This window comes from Pristiophorus japonicus, chromosome 16, assembly GCF_044704955.1.
Source record: "Pristiophorus japonicus isolate sPriJap1 chromosome 16, sPriJap1.hap1, whole genome shotgun sequence".
In the NCBI taxonomy this organism is placed as follows: domain Eukaryota; kingdom Metazoa; phylum Chordata; class Chondrichthyes; family Pristiophoridae; genus Pristiophorus; species Pristiophorus japonicus.
This window is the reverse complement of record NC_091992.1, coordinates 114,690,480-114,705,188: the sequence shown is the minus strand read 5'-3', so window position 1 is coordinate 114,705,188 and position 14,709 is coordinate 114,690,480. Positions and strand designations below refer to the sequence as shown.

The 14,709-nt window shown below is 45.4% G+C and overlaps 1 protein-coding gene across 3 annotated transcripts in view; it reads right to left on the bottom strand.

Moving 5' to 3' along the window:
* The window catches only part of LOC139226742 (arylsulfatase G-like), a 244,584-nt gene that overhangs the window by 216,690 nt on the left and 13,185 nt on the right, over positions 1–14,709 (bottom strand). The gene's annotated exons all lie outside the window — the stretch shown is intronic.

Below are 14,709 nucleotides of genomic sequence, written 5' to 3'. Positions count from 1 at the left end.
AACTTGAATATTACTACCATATCTGGGACACTCCTCACACACTCCTGGACTGGATACATAAAGTCCTTGATACTTGAAAAAGAGACTGTTCTCAAACGTCCTCCTGCTAATTCAATTTTAATGTCTTTTTCAATTATCAATACTAAATGCTCTTGAAGTTTTAAAAAAATGTAGTTTGAGCTCTAATTATTGGACCCGACATGCACTTCATCCTCCCTCCATCCCTACTCAAAAAAAAAAACCAAGATCCATTGCACAATCTCCTAATTAATTCTTTCCCAATATTTAAAAACTGTCTGCTACCATAGCTCCTTCAACTCTTTCCTCCCTCCTACAATCTTTTCTGTTACTTTTTCCAACATTGTGGTGTTTATATTATGGGTCTTGTCTTCTCAATTTAAAAAGGCACATCTTCCATATCATTATGACCCGAGTGCTGCTCCAGACATACAATGAGAGCCAAGGAAACTATGCTAACTTCTCATTCTGTAATATGGGTTCTGGTGGAGAAGCTTTAACGTTGTTGTCCTTGCCACTCCAGGATACACAAGAATGTTCCTAGTGGGTGATGGCACACGAGCAGGGATAAGACCCAACTTGAGGGTCACTGTTTCAACAATAAAATGTTTTTTAAAAAAGGTCAAAACTAACTTTCATACAAGTACATCATTTTTCTGAAGATGTGGCAGTGTTCTGGGTAAAATAATTAGTCCAGACTTTTTTTTAACTTCTGGTTCAGTTGAACTAGATTTGAATTCTTTAATCCTAATTAGTTTACACCTTCTGAGCCAATTATGGCATTTGCTTATTTATCATAGACCACCACAGATTCGTGAATCAAAACTTTTTAGTTAGGCCATCATGGGCAAGAAAGGATAAAGGTGTCATGGGAACTTTTTTCCTGCCAATATAGTATGTATCTGGATTTAGTCCAACCCCGCTCATGTACAATTGCAAATTTCAGTTTACATTGGCCTCTGACACCTCCTTATAGTTTCAGCCAAAGCATATGAAATATTTCCAGTATCTATATACAAGTAATTAGATCGTGTTGCACCATTTTTTTCTACTGCAGCTATTAAACTAATCTATAATGTGGGTTTTCTTGAAGAAATACTATTATTTGGTATTCAAGTAATGTTTGTTCTACTTAACCTCTCATCCGTGTTTTCCAAGTCATCTACAAAAGCTTTGTTCGAACAAAGGTTGTAAAATAGACTGTTGCTTTCTTTGACTGTGTACTGCATTATGGAAAAATGGCTTTAGTAGGAAAGGAAACTGGAGAACTGCTCAGTAGCACAAGAGGTACAGCACCATTTTCTCACTAACCACACTGCTCTGTATTTGAGTTCTAGAAGTATGTGATGCACAATGGTTAATTTCATGCCATTTTTGTGATATATGGTGCTATCGTCAGTGTTCCCTCTAAGCTGCACACTTATTCAGCTGCGCAGTAATTTTTAAGGTCCCACGCAGGCTACTCACAAGCTTTTACATTGGAAATACTGTGCATGCACAGAAATTTAAAGGGACCCCGCTTTGAAAGAAACAGGCTGTGCAGAACAAAGAGCAGCTTACAGGGAACATTGGTGCAAAATTAATAAGTGCAATATGACATATTAGATGTTGTGAACTCCAATTGTTTTATTTCTTTTACTGGTCTTTCAGTCAATGTGCTCCATTCACCAGCAATTTAATAAACAATAGTGCTGATGAGCAGTGTGAAGCATGAAAAAGTAGAAAAACAAAGCACCTACACTGTTAAGCAAGTTCCTGATTGAAATTAAAATGTCAGTGAAATGGGGTAAAACAGTTGAAGATTACACTGAATTTCACATGACCGGGAACCTGAGGCTTAAAACACACTTTTTTGTGCATATTTTAAGTTCCACATTCTTCGTCCCACAATATACATCTAATATGAATAACGAGTTTTACAATAAATCTACTTCTGACAGGCTTCTGTTGACTGGGCCCTTTGTTGGAAGGAGGAAATAACTTATTTAGTTCATCTGGTACCCTACAAAGATACCTGCTGTAGGCTGACTGAATATTGAGAAATTTGTGGCATAAACTTTCCTACTCTAGTGAATAAAGTCAGAAAATAATGTCAAAATCAAAGACATATTCAAATTCCCAATAAATAACAATTTGCAGCCATGCAAATGAGTGCTGGTCTCTATTTGAGCATTAGCAGGTGAAATGGTTGATGTCATATGCATCACTTGAGCAGGAAAATCAGATAGAATATGTGCTATTAGTCTTTCTTCTTGTTTAACATCTCTTGCACTCCACTTTTGATACAGCTGTTTATAATCTGAATTGTATACTTACTGCACATAGTATTTCATATGGCTTGTCTATATATCAAAGTGACTGAATAAAATATTCAGGTAATATGATGTTGAGCTCAGACGCATGTGATTTGTGATGCAAGTTATTAGGACTGAACAAATATTGGTAATCAACAATCTAAAGGATGTAACTAAGTTATCTAAAAGTACCTCTTAACAAAACGACAACAGATTGACGTAATCTATAGTTTTTGAAATATGAACAAAGTAGGTTAAAGCAAAAAAAAAATGTTTGTCAAAGTTTTGCTCACTGTAACTCATACCTGTGATTTCTAACCTTCAATTTGTTCAGCCCCTGTAACTTACAGTATGTTTAAAAAGTTTAAGATTTGCTTCAGAAACTTAATTTTCCAATAAAATGAATTATAAAACAAACCTTTATTACTCAAATGTCAATAGTTTAATGGAGTTTCTCAAGAACCAACAAATGTACATGTATAAAATGTCTTGATATGTTTTGCTATATTAAAGGCATTTTATAAAAGAGAATAAAAAACAATAAGAATAAATGGACAAATTAGGAGCGGGAACAGAAGCCATAGCTGTGATTTAAAAAGGAACTAAAGATAGGGAAACATGAAATGAAATGGAAGGTTTTAGGGAGGGAATTCTGGACAGCAGGGCTGAGACAGGTCAATGTCATGCCACTTATGATATAACAAAGAAGGAGTGGACAGGACGCCAAGGATGAAGGGCTCCAGATGGGACTGAAGGGTGGAGGAGGTCATAGATGAAAGATGGGGTTAGACTTTATAGAGAATGCATTGGGGGGGGATTAGAAGCCAGTCTAGGTTGGCAAGGATTGTAACAGAGCATGGCAGGATGCAGACAGTTCCTTTAAACAAGTTTGTGTTTGTGGTTGTAGAAGGTGGAGCTTGGGAGACCATTTGAGAGGTTGAGTCTGGAGATGGTGAAAGCATGGATAAGAGTTTTGTCTGTGGTGAAAGTGAGGGATTATGGTGGCTAGAAATACCAAATATTAATATTTTGTATTAAAATAACAATTTTGAGTTGTCTTTAAGGAAAATGGTGGTAAGGTGGAGAAATACCATTGTGAGAACTGTAAATGTAAACAAGGACGGTAGTGAGAGGTGAGTGTCATTTAATAAAGAATGGGATACTGGTCACGAAGTTCAGGATGAGTTGAAGTTTATGAAAGGTGGAACTTGGGAAGGTGATAAGGTAAGTGTTAGAAAAATCAAGCCAGAAGGTGACTAAAGGACGATTGAGGGTTTCAGTGGTGTTGGGTGAGATAAAATTAGGATCATAGAGGTGGAAATACGTTGTCTTGCAGTTGGTCAGCTGTGGGGTTTTATGCTCAGGGTCTAACAGTGCACACTTCAGTGCCTTTTATAGATTTGGCTTAATCAAGCAGCAAGGAAGGTAGATGGAAGTGGCGGTTAAGGCACAGAAGTTTTTACAGGAGCCAAATTTGATGGTTTCTCTCTTACCAATGTTGAGCTACAGAAAGTTCTGGCTTCTCCATGACTTGTATGTTGGACAGGAAGTTGGCAGCACAGCATTAGTTGTGGAAACAAGAATGATGGCAAAGAGGAAGCGCTATCTGCAGTCAACATATAAATGTTAGTAGAATCCATACTCAAAAGATTAAGAGGGTCAAGGATGGAACCTTGGACAGACCAGAGGTGACCACGTGGCAAGAAACGACTGCAGAAAGGTGATGGCTATATTTGGATGGATAAAAAATTAAAGCATGAATAGGCAATGACATGGAGGAGACACATGGAAGAGGTGACATTGACCTGGGTGGTGGGCAAGATGGAAATAAAAAATTATGGGATTCAAACAAGAATCGTCCAGAGGATGGTGGTCATAACTTATCTAAGCATCATGAAAAATTAAACTAGAGATGACAGTGGGATCAAGGGTAGAAACAATGACTAAGAAAAGAAGATAATGATGCCAGCAAATACTACAAGAACACCACGCTTGTAAAGTATCTTTAACACAGAAAAATGTCCCAAAGCACTTAATGGGGTAGATTTTATCTTTGTCTGTTAGTGTAAAATAGGTGATGGCAAGGCACCAGCTCGTTTTACATCTACCTCATTTTTATTTCCATTGATACAAGGTGCAAGGAAAAAGAACTAACACTAAGCCAAAGGAGGAGGTGTTAAGAGACGCACCAAATCAGTCAAAAACATGGCTTATGAGAGGGAGTAGGAGAGGTTTAGATATGGAATTCCAGAGTGTAATCTAGGCAGCTTATGATGCAGCTGCCAATCGTGAGGGAAAGAGAAGTGCACAAGAAGCCAAGGATAGAAGAACAGAGAGTTGGGGAGGTTACACAAAATAGGGAGGGACAGGAAGGGATTTAAACACTGGGATAAACAATTTAAATTTGAGGTATAGAGGACCAGAAACCAATGTAGGTCAGCGATGACAGTATGGGTGGGTGAGAGAGAAATGGCATTGTTTAGAATACAAGCAGCAGTTTTGGATAAGCTGAAGTTATGGAGGGTGGGAAGCTGGCCAACAGCTACTGGAATAATCAAGTCTGAAGATGACAAAAGCATGGATCAGAATGCTTCAACAGCAGATGGGCTGAGGCAGGCGATGTTACAGAGGCAGAAGGAGACAGTATTTTCGTTTGTGCAAATACGGGGTCGGAAGCTCACCTTGGGGTCGAATAGGACACTAAGATTGCAAACAATCTGGTTCAGCCTGAGACAGTGGCTGGGGAGAGGGAGAGAGTCAGTGACAAGGGTACAGAATTTGTGACAGGGTTCAAAGATGTTGGTTTCTGTCTTTCCAATGCTTAGCTGGAGGAAACTGCGGCTCATCCAAGACTGAATGTTTAACAAAAATCTCACAGCATAGAGGCAATTGAAGGTTCGAGAGAGGTGGTGAAGAGGTAAAGCGCAGGAAAAGTTAAGTAAATGCCCATGAGCTGGTTCAGGAAGATGTGGAGGCAGTTGATGGCGAGAATCATGAGAGAGATAAGTCTGATGAGAACTCGGGTGGAGTGAGATGGGGAAAATGCCGCTCTGGATTTGGGTGCAGGGGCAGGGATTGGAGTGACACTGGAAGGAGGAAGTAAAAACAGTTGAGCTGGTACAGTAGCCTCAATGTTGGACCGAGAAAAAGAAATCCATGAGCCCCATGCACCTAACTTCAGAGAAGAGATGGAGAAAGATGGAGGTGGTGTTGTTTGGTGAAAAGAGTTTAGATTTTTATTTGCCTATCAGAATTTTCCTAGAATATTAAAAGCCTACAGTTATAAAGTGGATCTTGTGGTGGACAGCCAGGCTAGTCATGCTCCATGTGCGCGCAAGGCAGCAGCCCTCAGTTTTGAGGTTGCAAAGCTGGATATTGTACTCGAAGAATGGTGGAGCTGGGAGACTGAGGGATTTGGTGGGACAATGATGTTAAAAGCACAAGCAAGGCAACTATTGAGCAGGCAAATAGAGGAGGAGTTGAGAGTTAGAGAATGTGGGTGTCAGTTACGAATCTGGAGAGGATAAGACTTGTTTTTCCATGGACAGAGGCGGAGAGCATAGGGTAGAGGGTTTTGAGGCAGGTAGATGTAAATTGTGAAGCAGATGAGGAAGTGATCAGAGATGGCCTTGTCAGTAAAATCTCTCAGGTGGCCATACACAGGAAGTTGACATACAGGATGAGGTTAAGTGAGGACAGAAGGGAAGAGAAGTCAAAGAAGACTGTGGAGAGAAATTTAAGTTGTATTTGCCAATGATGAGGAGTCACTTGGAGCAAAGACTAAGTGAGGAAAATAGGGAAAAAATTCCAGCAAAGATGTTGGCAGGGGCTTAAAAGGGCAGTAGATAATCATAACTTTGAAGGAGGGGCAGCAGGAAAGGAGGTTCACAAAGAAGTAAAAAGGTGTCTCGAGGAATACGAACACGGTGAGCCCTAAAGATGAAAACTATACTATCGCCAAAGTGGTTTGGATATGGAACTTGTGGCTGGAAGCAGCAGCCTCAATGATTGAAAAAGAATCACAGTCAGTGAACCAGGTCTCAATTAATTACAGGGTGTCAGTGGACATACCATGATGGGTTTTGTAGCCTGAGAGTCCCTTATTTGCAAAGGAGTAGACATTTTCCAGGGCAATAGATACTTTGTTCATTTCACAACCAATGGATCAGATCAAAGCTCTGCAGTCCTGCCACATCCAGTCATGAATGGTGGTGGATAATTAAACAACTAACGGGAGGAGGGGGCTCCATGAACATCCACATCGTCAACAATGGTGGAGCCCGGGACGGGAGCACAAAAGACAAGGCTGAAGTGTTCGCAACCATCTTCAGCCAAACGTGGCACGTGGATGATTAATTTTGGCCTCCCCCTGAGGTCCCCACCTTCACTTCAGCCAATACATAAGAAATAGGAACAGGAGTAGGCCATACGGCCCCTCGAGCCTGCTCCGCCATTCAATAAGATCATGGCTGATCTGATCATGGACTCAGCTCCACTTCCCTGCCCGCTCCCCATAACCCCTTATCCCCTTATCGTTTAAGAAACTGTCTATTTCTGTCTTAAATTTATTCAATGGCCCAGCTTCCACAGCTCTCTGAGGCAGTGAATTTCACAGATTTACAACTCTAACATCCTCTCTGCATCCATCTTGTCAAGCCCCCTCATAATCTTATATGTTTCGATGAGATCACCTCTCATTCTTCTGAATTCCAATGAGTAGAGGCCCAACCTACTAAACCTTTCCTCATGAATCAACCCCCTCATCCCCGGAATCAACCAAGTGAACCTTCTCTGAATTGCCTACAAAGCAAGTATATCCTTTCGTAAATATGGAAACCAAAATTGCACGCAGTATTCCAGGTGTGGCCTCACCAATACCTTATATAGCTGTAGTAAGACTTCCCTGCTTTTATACTCCATCCCCTTTGCAATAAAGGCCAAGATACCATTGGCCTTCCTGATCACTTGCTGTACCTGCATACTATCCTTTTGTGTTTCATGCACAAGTACCCTCAGGTCCCGCTGTACTGCGGCACTTTGCAATCTTTCTCCATTTAAATAATAACTTGCTCTTTGATTTTTTTCTGCCAAAGTGCATGACCTCACACTTTCCAACATTATACTCCATCTGCCAAATTTTTGCCCAAATTCGATTCACTACATATGATAAATAGCTGAGCGCACTGGATGCAGCAAAGGCTGTGGGCTCTAACAACATTCCGGCTGCAGTTTCTTTTTATTCATTCACGGGTTGTGGACGTCGCCGGCAAGGCCATCCCTAATTGCCCTCAAGAAGGTGGTGGTGAGCTGCCTTCTTGAATACAACAGCGTTGCTTGCTAGGCCACTTCAGAGGTTAGTTAAGAGTCAACCACATTGCTGTGGGTCTGGAATCACATATAGGCCAGACCTGGTAAAGACGGCAGATTTCCTTCCCTAGAGGACATTAATGAACCAGAAGGTTTTTTTATGACAATTCAGTAGTTTCTTAGGCCCCGAGTTTCCACATGATTTGCTCCTGATTTTTTAGGAGCAACTGGTGTAGAACGGAGTATCTTAGAAATCGGAATTCTCCATATTTAGTTTTCTGCAGTTCTAGTCAGGTAGAACAGTTTCACTTTGGAACTGAATTTTTTTTTCAAAAGGGGTCGTGTCCGGCCACTGACGCCTGATTTGAAAGTTTCCACAGTGAAAACGTACTCCAAACTAACTTAGAATGGAGCAAGTGAAGATTTTTGTACGCTTGAAAAAACCTTGTCTACACTTTAAAAAATCAGGCGCAGGTTACAAATTAGGTGTCGGGAACGAGGTGGGGGGGGGGGGGAAGGGAAGTCATTAAATTCTACAATCAATCCTTAGTTATACTTATATAAATATTATACAAATAAATCCAACCTGAATAAAAATTTATAAGCAAAGAAAAGATTAAATAAACCATGTTCCTACCTGTGTGAAAGTGCTTCAGGCAGGCCTTTCAGGCAGCGGTGTGGCGTCAGTGTCTCGACGGCAGCGGCAGCAAGCAGCCTTCGAGCTGAGCTGCAGTGCTTGAGGCAGGGGTGTGGCGTCGGTCTCGACGGCAGGGGCAGGCAGCAAGCAGCCTTGGTACTGAGTTTCAGTGCTTGAGGCAGCGGTGTGGCGTCGGTCTCGGGGGCAGGCAGCAAGCAGCCTTGGTGCTGAGCTTCAGTGCTTGAGGCAGCGGTGTGGCGTCGGTCTCGATGGTAGGGGCAGGCAGCAAGCAGCCTTGGTGCTGAGCTTCATTGCTTGGGGCAGCGGTGTGGCGTCGGTCTCGACGGCAGGGGCAGGCAGCAAGCAGCCTTGGTGCTGAGCTTCAGTGCTTGAGGCAACGGTGTGGCGTCGGTCTCGATGGTAGGGGCAGGCAGCAAGCAGCCTTGGTGCTGAGCTTCAATGCTTGAGGCAGCGGTGTGGCGTCGGTCTCGGGGGCAGGCAGCAAGCAGCCTTGGTGCTGAGCTTCAGTGCTTGAGGCAGCGGTGTGGCGTCAGTCACGGGGGCAGGGGCAGGCAGCAAGCAGCCTTGGTGCTGAGCTTCAGTGCTTGAGGCAGCGGTGTGGCGTCGGTCTCGACGGCAGGGGCAGGCAGCAAGCAGCCTTGGTGCTTGAGGCAGGCCTTCATTCCCCGCGAAGATGCAGCACCCGGACGGACTTGAGGCCATTCGGCCATGGGATTGCAGCGGCATCAGTGGCTGGTCGGGAGCCGAAGAAAGAACAGCAGCAGCCTTCGAGCTGTGAGGGGGACTGACTGAGGCCATTTGGACAGGGAGAGGCAGCCACATCGACATCTTTATATTTAAATTTGCAGAATGGGTGCACCACATATTATGCAATGGTTTGCTTCCTCATGCAAGAAATTCTTTGTTCTTGGTGGAAGTTGATCCATTGCAAAGTTGAATTGCCACTTTTATTTCTCCAAATACACAGTCCTTAATTTGCAGGCACCGGTTCTGCAAGTTTAGCAGTGAAAAGCTGAACTCACTGATTTCAGCAGGTGATTTATTCAGCAGTGCTGCTAAAAGCACTCCCTCACACACAGAAATATCAAGAAAATTAAAATGCAAGCCTTTGCAGGGGTCCAAGAAACAAATCTTCACTTTTTCTGCAGCACTTTTAAAAATGGTCGAGTGCCAATGTTTACTTCAGACTGCGCGTGCGCGAACGCTCCAACGCGCACGCGCAGGGTTGCCGGCACCAAGAAGCCTCATTTAAATTGTACCCGCCCCCTCCTACTTACAAAATCGGCGTGAGTGGTAGGCTCCGCCCCCTGTGCACCGCGCCAAGCAGACATCGAGCTCCAAGGAGCTCGAGAATACTGCGGTTTTTTTCAGGCGCCGTTTTCGGCGTGAAAAACAGGCGCCCAGCTCTGAGGGGCGCCTTTATCGCCGCGTGTGGAAACTTGGGGCCATGGTCACCATTAATGATATTAGCTTTTTATTCCAAATTATTTAATTAATTGAATTTAAATTCCATTTTCCACAGCTGCTGTGGTGGGATTTGAACTCTTGTCTCCACATAACCACTATGCTAACATACCCGATAGTGCTAAAAACTTGTGCCTCCAGCCAAGCAGTTTCAGTACAGCAACAACACGAGCATCGACCTGACAAAGTGAAAAATTGCCCAGATATGTCCTGTCCACAAAAAGCAGGACAAATCCAAACCAGCCAATTACTGCCCCATCTGCCTACTCTCAATCATTAGCAAAGTGATGGAAGATAGCAACGGCAGTGTTATCAAGTGGCACTTACCAAAACCTGCTCACTGATACTCAGCTTCGGTTCCGCCAGGACCACTTGGCTCCAGACTTAAAAAGATAAGAAATAGGAGCAGGAGTAGGCCATTTGGCCCCTCGAGTCTGCTCCGCCATTTAATAAGATCATGGCTGATCTGATCATGAACTCAGCTCCACTTCCCTGCCCGCACCCCATAACCCTTTATTCCCCTAACGCTCAAAAATCTGTCTATCTCCGCCTTAAATATGTTCAATGATCCAGTCTCCACAGCCCTCTGGGGCAGAGAATTCCACAGATATACAACCTTCTGAGAGAAGAAATTCCTCCTCATCTCGTTTTAAATGGGCGGCCCCTTGTTCTGAGACTATGCCCTCTAGTTTGAGTTTCCCCTATGAGTGGAAATATCCTCTCTGCATCCATCTTGTTGAGCCCCCTCATTATCTTATACATTTCGATAAGATTGCCTCTCATTCTTCTGAACTCCAATGAGTAGAGGCCCAACCTACTCAATCTATCTTCATAAGTCAACCCCCTCATGTCCGGAATCAACCTAATGAACCTTCTCTGAACAGCCTCCAATGCAAGTATATCCTTCCTTAACTACGGACACTAAAACTGTACACAGTACTCTACTTCATTATAGTCTTGGTCCAAACATGGACAAAAGAGCTGAATTAGAGGTAAGATGAGAATGACAGCCCTTGACATCAAGGAAGCATTTGACTTTAGTAAAATTTAAGTCACTGGGAATCAGCGGAAAACTCTCTACTGGCTGGAGTCAGACCTAGTGCAAAGGAAGATGGTCGTGGTGGTTAGAGGCCAATCATTTTAGTCCCAGAATGTCGCTGCAGGAGATCCTCAGGGCAGTGTCCTAGGCCCAACCATCTTCAGCTGCCTCCGTTAATGATCTTCCCTCCATCTCGTATTGGACTGAACTGCCACCTAAGGACTTATTTTAAGAGTGGAAGCAAGTCTTCCTCGATTCTGAGGGACTGCTTATGATGACGATGATTATAAGGTCAGAAGTAGGGATGTTCACTGATGATTGCACAGTGTTCAGTTCCTCAGATAATGAAGCAGTACACACCCACATGTAGCAAGACCTGGACAATATCCAGGCTTGGGCTGATAAGTGGCAAGTAACATTCGTGCCAGGCGATGACCATCTAGCCATTTCCTCGTGACATTCAATGGCATTAACAGTGTTGAATCCCCCACTATCAACACCCTGGAGGTCACCATTGACCACTGCCTCCACGGAGTCCATTTTGCCATCAACAACAAGCTGGTCAACCGCCTGAAAGACTCCCCCTGCGGGATTAACGAACATCTCATGACTCTCCGACTCAGCCTATCCAGGAATCAATGCGCCACAGTCATCAGTGCATACGCCCCAACAGTCAATGCGACAGATGAGACCAAAGAGGGTTTTTACTCCAACCTTGAAAAATCCCTGTCCCGCGTCCCTGCGGACGACAAACTGATCCTTCTCGGTGACTTCAACGCCAGGGTCAGCAAGGGCACAGCCCTCTGGGGAGGCGTGATTGGCAGAGAGGGGGTAGGGAAAGCCAACTCCAGCGGTACCCTACTCTTGACAAAATGTCTCGAACATGAACTTGTCATCACCAACACCTTGTTCCGCCAGATGGACAAATACAAGGCATCGTGGCAACACCCTCACTCAAAACGCTGGCACCTGCTCGACTATGTCATGGTCCAAGCCAGGAATCACAAGGATGTGTGCATCACCCGCGCCATGACAGGAGCTGACGACTGCTGGATGGACCACCGCCTAATCCGATCCATCATTGACATCAATACAGCCCCAAAGCGGAGGGGGGCAGCAGAAACAATGCCACAAAAAAGTCAATGCCGGAGCACTTAAAGACCCAGCTAAGAGAGCCCTTTACAGTCAGCGCCTCACAGCTAATTTGGCATGCCTTGATGAGACACAGAATGCCTACAGTGCTTGGTCTGCACTCCAGGCCTCCATAACCAGTGCCTGCAAAGAGACGCTCAGTCACTCAACCAGGAAACACCAGGACTAGTTTGATGAGAATGACCAGGAGATCCAAGAGCTAATAGATCGCAAGCGCAGGGCATTTCTGAGCCTTAAACAAAAACCCAACTCGGGAGCAGCAAGGCAGCATTACAGACGGCTTAAGGCTGAGGTCCAACAAAAAACCTGGGACCTAAAGAACAGGTGGTGGATGGAGAAAGCACAGGAGATACTGCAGCTGGCTGACAGTCATTATGTGCGAGGATTCTTCATCGCAGTCAAGGCCACCTACGGTCCAAACACCCAAGGCCCCACCCACTGCTGGCCAAGAACAGGGAAACACTCATCAAGGACACCGAGGCAGTCAGGGCTCACTGGAAGGAGCACTTCAAAGATCTCCTCAATCGAGACTCTGCCTTTGACTCGAGTGTTCTCGACTCCATCCCGCAGCATGCTACCCACCTCCAACCTCAGTAAAACCCCAGCACTGCACGAGGTAGAAAAAGCCATAAGACAGCTTAAGAACAACAAGGCTACGGGAGGGGATGGAATCCGAGCTGAGGCACTGAAGTATGGCGGAGAGGCAATGTTGGCGCGAATACATGACGTCATTTCTCTCATCTGGAGGGAGGAGAGCTTGCCGGGAGATCTCAGAGATGTAGTGATCGTGACCATCTTTAAAAAAGGGGACAAGTCCGACTGGGGCAACTACAGAGGAATCTCCCTGTTATCAGCCACTAGGAAAGTCGTCACTAGAGTCCTCCTCAACCTTGTGGCTGAGGAGCTCCTCCCGGAGTCACAGTGCAGACTTCGTCTCCTACGGGGCACAACGGACATGATTTTTACAGCGCGACAGCTGCAGGAAAAATGCAGGGAACAGCACCAGCCCTTATACATGGCCTTCTTTGAACGTACAAAGGCCTTTGACGCTGTCAACCGCGAGGATTTATGGAGCATCCTCCTCCATTTCGGATGCCCCCAAAAGTTCATCACCATCCTCCTCCGTCTGCTCCACGATGACTTGCAGGCCGTGATCCTTCCAACGGATCCATTACAGACCCAATCCACGTCCGGACCGGGGTCAAACGGAGCTGTGTCATCGCCCCAACCCACTTCTCAATCTTCCTCGCTGCCATGCTCCACCTCACAGTCAATAAGCTCCCCACTGGAGTGGAACTAAACTACAGAACCAGTGGGAACCTGTTCAACCTTTGTCGTTTCCAGGCCAGGTCCAATATTACCCCAACCTCTGTCGTCGAGCTACAGTACACGGACGTCGCCTGCGTCTGTGCACATACAGAGGCTGAATTCCAAGTCATAGTCAACGTATTTACTAAGGCGTATGAAAGCATGGGCCTTACGCTAAACATCCGTAAGGCAAAGGTCCTCCCACCAGCCTGTCCTCGCCGCTCAGCACTGCCCCCCAGTCATCAAGATCAATGGCGCGGCCCCAGACAACGTGGACCATTTACTATACCTCGGGAGCCTCTTATCAACAAGAGCAGACATTGGCGACGAGATTCAACACCGCCTCCAGTGCGCCAGTGCAGCCTTCGGCCACCTGAGGAAAAGAGTGTTTGAAGACCAGGCCCTCAAATCTGCCACCAAGCTCATGGACTATAGGGCTGTAGTAATACCCGCCCTCATGTATGGCTCAGAGACATGGACCATGTATAGTAGACACCTCAAGTCGCTGGAGAAATGCCACCAACGATGCCTCTGCAAGATCCTACAAATCCCTTGGGAAGACAGACACACCAACCAGATGCACGCGTCCTCGACCAGGCCAACATCCCCAGCATTGAAGCACTGACCACACTTGATCAACTCCGCTGGGCAGGCCACATTGTTCGCATGCCAGACACGAGACTCCCAAAGCAACGCTCTACTTGGAAATCCTTCATGGCAAACAAGCCAAAGGTGGGCAGAGGAAACATTACAAGGACACTCTCAAAGTGTCCCTGATAAAATGCACCTGGGAGTCCCTGGCCAAAGACCGCCCTAAGTGGAGGAAGTGCATCCAGGAGGACGCTGAGCACCTCGACTCTCATCGCCAAGAGCATGCAGAAATCAAGCAAAGGCAGCGGAATGAGCACGCAGCAAGCCTGTCCCACCCACCCTTCCCCTCAACAACTATCTGTCCCACCTGTGACAGAGACTGTTGTTCTCGTATTGGACTGTAAAACCACATAAGGACTCATTTTTAGAGTGGAAGCAAGTCTTCCTCAATTCCGAGGGACTGCCTATGATGATGATAATGGGGGGGTCACCATTGACCAGAAACGTAACTGGAGCAGCCACAAATACTTCGGCTACAAGAGGTCAGTGGCTGAGTACTCTGCGGCAAGTGACTCACCTCCGAATTTTGACTCCCCAAAGCCTTTCCCCCACTTACAAGGCACAAGGAGTGTGAATGAATACTCTATTGCCTGGATGAGTTCAGCTCCAACAACACTCTTGAAGTTAGTCACCATCCAGGACAAAGCAGTCCCCTTGATCAGCACGCTATCCACCACCTTAAACATTCACTCCCTCCACCACTAGCACACCACGGCTGCAGTCTGTATCATCTACAAGATACACTGACTGCAGCAACTCGCCAAGGCTTCTTTGACAGCACCTTCCAAACCCATGGCTTCTACCACCTAGTAGGACAA